Below are 7,148 nucleotides of genomic sequence, written 5' to 3'. Positions count from 1 at the left end.
CTGCCCGTGCCCACAGTGCCTGCGGCGGTGCGGTGGCCGGTCCGGTGGCCGTCCCTCGACTGCGGCGGGTTTCCCGAGCGCCGCATGCTCCCCGGCTGCAGGGACCGTGGTACCTAAGGCGTTAGGTGCAGTTCTGTGGCGTTAGAAAACTGTGCAGTAAGAAAACTGACCTGATTTCGTTCACCCAGCTCCCAAGAACCTAAAAACCCCGATTTTGCAAAAACACAGACCAACAAACTGAATTTTCACTTGAAAAAAAAAAAATTACGATTGTTCCAATTTTGCCTTTTGCTCAAGGTTAAGCACATCTGGCTCCCTGTCCCTCGCCTCGGGAGGTGAACATCCTTGTGGAGTGAGGCACTGTTTTCAGGAGGGGAGCTTGAAACGTGAGACAGAGGAGCCCCGTTGCCCCCCCTTTGACCTGGGGTCTGGTCCCAGGGACGCTTGTATGGGCTGGTGTCGAGGTGGATGCTGGAGGTGGCACAGGTGAGTGGTGGCGCTGCTAAAGGCTGGAGGACCTTCGGCCAGACCCAGCGTTTCTCTTGGGAATGTGGATGTCTCAAAATCTCGGAAATCTGCTACTTGATTATCTACCAAAATTAAAAATGGAAATCAGAATAAAGCCACTTTAGGTCATGGAAAGCAAGTCCTCCATCACAGGGTCCCAGTTGGCTGTTGGATGGCGCCACCTGTTGGCTTGTCTACGCAGGCTGCGTGGCAGAGGGTTAGGCGGTGGCTCCGTGCCTCGTGCCCTGCCCTGACCACCTCCCTGCCCCCTGGGACGACCTGGCAGCCTGTCTGCCTGGGCCCCACGGTCCTCAGGAGGTGGGGGCTCAGGAGGTAGGAGGTAAGCGGAGAGAAGGGGGAGAGAGGGGTGAAGATGAAGGAGGGAAGGAAGGCTTTTCAGGAGAACTGCCCTGGCATGGGGGGGTATCCTTATTTTTTAAATTTTATTTAAATTCAATTAACATATAATGTATTAGTAATTTCAGAGGTAGAGTTCAGAGATTCATCAGTCTTTTTTTAAGATTTTATTTTTTAAAAAAGATTTTATGTATTTATTCATGAGAGACACACAGAGAGAGAGAGAGAGAGAGAGAGAGAGAGAGGCAGAGACACGGGCAGAGGGAGAAGCAGGCTCCCTGCAGGGAGCCCGATGCAAGACTCGATCTCAGGACCCCAGGATCACACCCTGGGCTGAAGGCAGGGGCTAAACCGCTGAGCCACCCAGGTGCCCCAAATATTTTATTTATTTACTTGAGAGAGTGAGCTGAGAGAGAGAGCACAAGCAGAGGGAGGGAAAGGGAGAAGCAGACAGACAGGGAGTCTGTCGTAGGACTCGATCCCAGGACCCTGAGATCGTGACCATGAGCCAAGGCAGACGCCCAACCGACTGAGCCACCCTGGTGCCCCTACCTAGTCTATTTCTTATAGTAGTTTTTGCAAACTGTCACTATGACAGGCTTCGTCGCACGGAGGGACTTACATAGTGAACCACAGCCAGCAAGCCCTGTAAGCATAAGACGGGTCACCTACCTCCTCCCTGTCACCTACCTGATGACCTCCAGAAAATTCTCATTTTCCTAACCAGTCCCCAGACTACTGGGCCCATCCAACTTGAGCGCTCTTCCCTCCCCGTCCATCGCTCCTGCCCCCTCCCGACCACACACACACACACACACACACACACACACACACACACGATAAGTTAGCACTTGCATGAAGCAACCTTAAGGAACTTAGAATCTGTCGTTCTAGCATCAAGTAGCACTTTCAGAACTTTAGGAAACCACGACGTCCCACGGAGGGCTCGCTGCTTAATGCAGATGTGCACGCCTACTCGCGGAGCTTTCAATTTTATAGTTCAAGGTGAGGAATCAGCATGTTTACCTTTTTTTTAAGATTTTATTTTTATTTATTTATTCATGAGAGACACAGAGAGAGAGAGGCAGAGACCAGGGCAGAGGGAGAAGCAGGCTCCATGCAGGGAGCCCGACGTGGGACTCGATCCCGGGTCTCCAGGATCATGCCCTGGGCTGAAGGCGGCGCTAAACCGCTGAGCCACCCGGGCTGCCCAGCATGTTTACCTTTTATCTCTGACATTTTAACTGATGGGGACTGTGGCATGGACAGTCCTTGGTTTCTTGTTTGGAACTTTCTGGATCTTCTGGACCTGGGTGTCTGTTTCTTTCCCCCTATTAGGGAAGTTTTCATTTATTCTTCCTTCAAATACATTTTCTGCCCCTTTTCTTCTGGGCCCCCTGTGATGGGGATGTTTGTTGGCTTGATGTTGTCTAAGGCATCCCTTAACCCATCCTCATTTTTACAAGTTCTTCTTCCTTTCTGCTCTTCTGCTCGGTGCTTTCCGTTACCCGGTCTTCCAGAACACCGATCTGTTCTGCACCCACTAATCTGTTGACGTCCTCTGGTGCATTTTAAGGAAGCTCTGTGCCCAACACGGGGCTCGAACTCACCACCCCGACATCAAGAGTCCCATGCTCCACTGACTGAGCCAGCCAGGCGCCCCTCTAGTGTAGTTTTCCTTTCAGTCATTGTATCTTCAACCCCGATTGGTTCCTCTTTATATATATTTTCTATCCTCGTTGACATTCTCGCTGACTTCGTCCACTCCTCCCTCCAGCCCTGTGGGCATCTTTAGGACCATAGCGTTGAACTCTGTTGGGTAGATTGCTTATCTCCATCTCATTTAGTTCTTTTTTTTCTGAGGTTTTGCCTTGTTCTTCGGTTTGGAACATATTCCACCCCATTTTGCTTGACTTCCCGTGTTTGCTTCCGTGAGTTAGGCAAAACAGCTACTTCTCCCAGACTCTAAGGAATGATCTTGTGTATGGTCATCGCCCACGTGGACTATGCCTGGTGACCTTGGCCGGCTGGCTGGAGCTGGGGCTGGTGTGGGTTGGGGTCCTGGGGTGCTTCGTGCTGGGGCTGCCGCGGTGGGAGGGCAGGAGCAGATGTGGGTGCAAGCTGGGGTGTCTGGGGACACTCTGTGTAGTGGGCATCCTCCTGGGGCAGCTGGAGCCGAGGCGGGCAGTGCTGGGGTGGGGGCTCCAGGGTGCTCTATGCAGGCGTGCCCTGGTTGGGTGGTTGAAGCTGAGGTGTGCACAGGCCAGGCTACCTTGGGTGCTCTGCTCTGTGGGTGCCCTGGCAAGTCATCTGGAGCCAAAGTATTGTGGGCCTGGAGAGCTCCGGGGTGCTTTGTGCCTGTGTCACCTGTTTGAGATGGTTGGAGCTGTGGTGAACGCTAAGCAGGGGGGTCTCCGTGTGCACCACACTGGGGCCACCTTGGGGGAGTGGCTGGGGCTGGTGTGGGCTCTCCGGGGCTGGCTGAGGTGACGGGCCAGTGAGGGCATCTGGACCCTGCTCCTGTCCACGCTATCAAGGTGGAGGAGGGAATGTGAGCTGTGGCACTCACCAGCCCCTCCGGCCCAGAGAGAGTTCCAGCAGCAACTCGGCTGTTTGGTGCAGTTCGGGGGCTGGATCCTTTATATTCCAGAATATATTTATATTCTTTTATTTTTTTAAAGATTTTATTTATTTATTCATGAGAGACACAGAGAGAGAGAGAGAGAGGCAGAGAAGCAGGCTCCTCGCAGGGAGCCCGACGTGGGACTCGATCCCGGGACTCCAGGACCATGCCCTGGGCCAAAGGCAGGGGCTAAACTGCTGAGCCACCCAGGGATCCCCCTATTTATATTCTTTTAAACCTCAGCTGTTGGGCAGCCCGGGTGGCCCAGCAGTTTAGTGCTGCCTTCACCCCGGGGCCTGATCCTGGAGACCCAAGATCGAGTCCCGCATCGGGCTCCCTGCGTGGAGCCTGCTTCTCCCTCTGCCTGTGTCTCTGCCTCTCTCTCTCTCTCTCTCTGTTTTTCATTAATAAAATCTTTTAAAAAATAAAAATAAAAAAAAAAACTTTTGTTTGTTTTGTTTCAGATACATCTGCCCTTGGTCCCTCAGTCCTGTCCCTCCCGCCCCCCCCCCCGAAGCTCACGGTCAGGGGTGGGGATTCCGACCATTGCCATGCCTCTGACTCTCCTGCCGTTCTCTGTGGGGTCTCTCACCTTCTGTTGTGCACAGCCTCGGTTCTTCTTCCAGAGGAATCACTTTATAATCAGGTGTAAAGCTGGTGTGTCCATGGAGGAGAGGAGTTCAGGGTCTCCCCGGTGTCACCACCCTGTACTGGAATCGGAAATGTTTTTGTCATGACCGGAGAGCATCTGGTGGTGGAAACCAGGAAGCTCCTGAACATCGCACGCAAGACGGCCCCACGCGACCGACTTACCTGGTCCAGACGTCGGGAGAGAGCAGTGCTGTGAACCCAAGTCCTGCCAGTAACAGGCAGCCCATCGTCCGACTCACGGGTGAAGTGTTAACAAGCCCCTTGTCCACCGATCTAGAACCATGTCTCCACTCACTAGAGACCTTCTGACCTGCACCTCTCAGGTCTGTGTCAGTTCATTCCAAAAGTGGAAGGGAAGAGGGATGTTACTTACTGGGAAAAGCACCTGTAACAGACTGTGCCCTGGAGTACCGCAGGGGGAACAGATGCAGCTGCTGTAACAGAAAAAGCCCCAAATAACAGTGGCTTTAAAAAGATACAAGTTTAGGGATCCCTGGGTGGCGCAGCGGTTTGGCGCCTGCCTTTGGCCCAGGGCGCGATCCTGGAGACCCGGGATCGAATCCCACGTCGGGCTCCCGGTGCATGGAGCCTGCTTCTCCCTCTGCCTGTGTCTCTGCCTCTCTCTCTCTCTCTGACTATCATAAATTAAAAAAAAATGAAAAAGATACAAGTTTATTTCTCACATATGGGAGGTCTGTAGATGGTTCAGAGTTGGTATGGCTCTCCAGGGGCTCAGGGACCAAGGCTCCTTCCAGGTAGATTCCTTTGTGCTTGACAACTTAGCCATTCATTCATTCATTCATTCATTCATTCATGAGAGAGAGCACAAGCAGACGGAATGGCAGGCAGAGGGAGAGAGAAGCAGGCTCCCTACTGAGCAGGGACCCCCAACACGGGGCCCCATCCCAGGACCCTGGGATCATGACCCGAACCGAAGGCAGACGCTTAACTGACTGAGCCACCCAGGCGCCCCAACTTAGCCATTTAGATTTAGAAAATGTCATCATTACTGGGGGGCACCCTGGAGCTCTGTAGCTGTGGAAGAAGGGAAGGATGGAAGAAGGGAAGGTGTCGTAGGCACTATGGTGTCTGGGGAGAGCTGACCGTCCTCCCATCTAGGCACAGAACGACTGTACCTCCTAGTGAGGCCTTGCGACTACTCCCAGCCAGTTGGTTATGGGAAGTGACACATGGCGAAAGCACCATGCATGATTCTCCAGCAGCTCTTTCCTGCCACAGCGACCACAAAGGCCACAGGTGCCAGAGGCTGCAGCTCCAAGATATGGAATGTCCATCAACCTGGATCCCAACAAGACCGTGTGGAAGAGAGCTCTCCCAGTCTGCAGGCAACATGAAATGGGTCAAATCATTGGGATTTGTTAGCTTGCGTCTGCAACATAACCAAGCTCAGGCTAGCTAGTAGATTTGGGGACCACAGTCTCTGCCACAGGCCAGTGAGCGCAAGAATAATGCTGTCAAAACAGCCTCACGCCAAACCAGTGTCCTGTACCTCTGGCCCCCTCCCAGCTGCCCCAGTTGCTTATAATCAACACGACGACTCTGCCTCCATCCGTTTGTTTGCTGCTAGTGTGGGAGCCTAACTCAAGTTTACGTAATGATTGCCATCTAGTGGAGAATGGACGGTCGTTCAGATTTCTTGCTTTCAATTAAGCAAATGCTGCTAGAGGATCACTTTGAATTTTTTTTTTTTAAGAGTTCATTTATTTATTCATGAGAGACATACAGAGAGAGGCAGAGACACAGGCAGAGGGAGAAGCAGGCTCCATGCAGGGAGCCCGACGTGGGACTCGATTCCAGGACCCCAGGATCACACCCTGGGCCGAAGGCAGGCGTTAAACCTCTGAGCCACCCAGGGGTCCCCTCACTTTAACTTTAAAGTTCCCAGGGGGATCCCTGGGTGGCGCAGCGGTTTAGCGCCTGCCTTTGGCCCGGGGCGTGATTCTGGAGATCCGGGATCGAATCCCACGTCAGGCTCCCGGTGCATGGAGCCTGCTTCTCCTTCTGCCTATGTCTCTGTTTCTCTCTCTCTCTCTGTGACTATCATAAATAAATAAAAATTAAAAAAATAAATAAATAAAGTTCCCAGGGACGCCTGGGTGGCTCAGTGGTTGAGTGTCTGCATTTGGCCCAGGGCATGATCCTCGATTCCTGGAATCAAGTCTCACGTCAGGCTCCCTGCAGGGAGCCTGCTTCTCCTCCCTCTGTCTGTGTCTCTGCCTCTCTTTCTGTGTCTCTCATGAATAAATAAATTAAATATTTTTTTAAAAAAAGAAAATAAAAAGAAGTTTCCAGGTCCCATTCTGGTTGATAGAGTGAATTGATACTAATTTTTTCATGTGAAAATTTAAGTAGAATGGCCTGGAAAGAAGAAATTTACAGCTGCTAACTTAAATCAGCTTAATATCTGGGTTATGTCCGTCTTTCTGTTCTTATAATCTAGTCTGCAGAGATCTTGCTTGTCTTAAAAAAAAAAAGATTTTATTTATTTATTCATGAGAGACACAGAGAGAGAGGCAGGGACACAGGCAGAGAGAGAAGCAGGCTCCACGCAGGGAGCCCGACGCGGAACTCGATCCCGGGTCCCCAGGATCATGCGCTGAGCCCAAGGCAGACGCTCAACCGCTGAGCCACCAGGTGCCCCTCTTGCTTGTCTTGATGCTCCTCAGAACATCACACTGGTCCATGGCATTGGACCTGTTGGTCAGGACACAGCACATAGCTCAGATGTAAGGCGAACCTGCGCCAAAGGTGGTTGGCAAACCAACTCTTGATACCACGTACGGTGCCAGTCTGGGCCCGTCGGAGAAGCACGGTAGGTGTTGCTGTGACCTATAACAACAGGCTGAAGTCCGAGAAAGGGGACATTGAGGGAACAAATGTGAGTAACTCAGGAAGTGGCTCCCACCGCGGGATAAAGCAGGGTTACCATAACCCAGGCGCTTCACGACGGGGGCACATCTCTGAAGGAGATGCCACAGCGGTGCTTGGA

This window comes from Canis lupus, chromosome 17 (genome assembly GCF_003254725.2).
Source record: "Canis lupus dingo isolate Sandy chromosome 17, ASM325472v2, whole genome shotgun sequence".
In the NCBI taxonomy this organism is placed as follows: Eukaryota; Metazoa; Chordata; class Mammalia; order Carnivora; family Canidae; genus Canis; species Canis lupus.
The sequence above is the reverse complement of the archived record's forward strand: the minus strand, read 5'-3'. Positions refer to the sequence as shown.